The sequence below is a fragment of the Schistocerca piceifrons genome, chromosome 2, assembly GCF_021461385.2.
Source record: "Schistocerca piceifrons isolate TAMUIC-IGC-003096 chromosome 2, iqSchPice1.1, whole genome shotgun sequence".
Taxonomy (NCBI): domain Eukaryota; kingdom Metazoa; phylum Arthropoda; class Insecta; order Orthoptera; family Acrididae; genus Schistocerca; species Schistocerca piceifrons.
This window is the reverse complement of record NC_060139.1, coordinates 926,377,651-926,378,867: the sequence shown is the minus strand read 5'-3', so window position 1 is coordinate 926,378,867 and position 1,217 is coordinate 926,377,651. Positions and strand designations below refer to the sequence as shown.

At 47.7% G+C, this 1,217-nt stretch overlaps 1 pseudogene; it reads left to right on the top strand.

Moving 5' to 3' along the window:
* The first annotated feature begins 308 nt into the window (after positions 1-308).
* Positions 309-426, top strand: LOC124778614 (annotated as a pseudogene).
* Positions 427-1,217: the final 791 nt, after the last annotated feature.

The window sequence follows — 1,217 nt, the reverse complement described above, 5'->3', positions numbered from 1 at the left end:
AGGCATGCAAGCCTCCCCCCCCAACGGCAAGGTCCATGGTTCATCGTTTCAAAATAACTAGGACAGCAGTACAACAGTGCCTGTCTTCTAGTTGTTCCACGAAATCAATTTGCAACCAACAATATGAGCACCAAGTGTTCACAACTGTCAACAAATGTGCATACTATGGTAACCATGATCACTTGAAGTTGCTTATAATTTGTCCAGTGGGGATTCAACTAGCTCGTGTTTCATTTGGACAATAACGCACCAGATAATTTAGTATCTTCTCCTCTGTCACAAAGTTAGTGAAGCGTATGTGTCTAATTGCCAACGGCCTTACCGCAGTGGTAACACCGGTTCCCGTCAGATCACCGAAGTTAAGCACTCTCGGACTGGGCTAGCACTTGGATGGGTGACCATTCGGTCTGCCGAGCGCAGTTGGCAAGTGGGGTGCACTCAGCCCTTGCGAGGCAAACTGAGGAGCTACCTTATTGAGAAGTAGCGGTTCCGGTCTTGGAAACTGTCGTGCGGCCGGGAGAGCGGAGTGATGACCACATGCCCCTCCATATCCGCAACTAGTGACGCCTATAGTCTGAGGAGACACTGCGGCCGGTCGGTATCGTTGGGCCTTCATGGCCTGTTCGGGAGGAGTTGTTTAGTTTTTATCTGTCTAATTACTTGAATGTTCTTAAATATTACCATTGCTGCATTACATTCTAGCAAAAATCGGTTCTGAACTGTTCACAGCCCCGTGAGCTGCGACGGAAAACTGAACCTGGGGCAACGCACAAGCGACGCGGTGGCTACCATGTTTTATTGCGTTATTTACGGCAGCCCGTGTAACGAGAGTTTATAAAGCGCACTTCATAAACTGCAGAGTGGCCGGGCGTTTGTATTGGCGCGATGCGATGTAGCGACTAGTCGGATTACAGAGATTTGCGCTTGCCAACGCAGCTCGACGATTATCTTTGAGCTGTAAATCCAGTGTAGGCTACATAAATTTCACCCTAAATCTGCATCAGATTTAAAGATAAATAGGGAAAAGGAATTGCTATGGAGATGTCGTGAGCATGAAAAATCACCTTTTCAGTCGATTGTTGTCACGAATACAGTCACCCCTTTACGGCAGATATAAATACGCGTTTATTGGGAAAGCGGTTATCGTGCCCGATGCAGTGCACCGTTTTCGGGCTGTGTATATTCATTAGAAGAGATGACAGGCTGACCCAGCATCC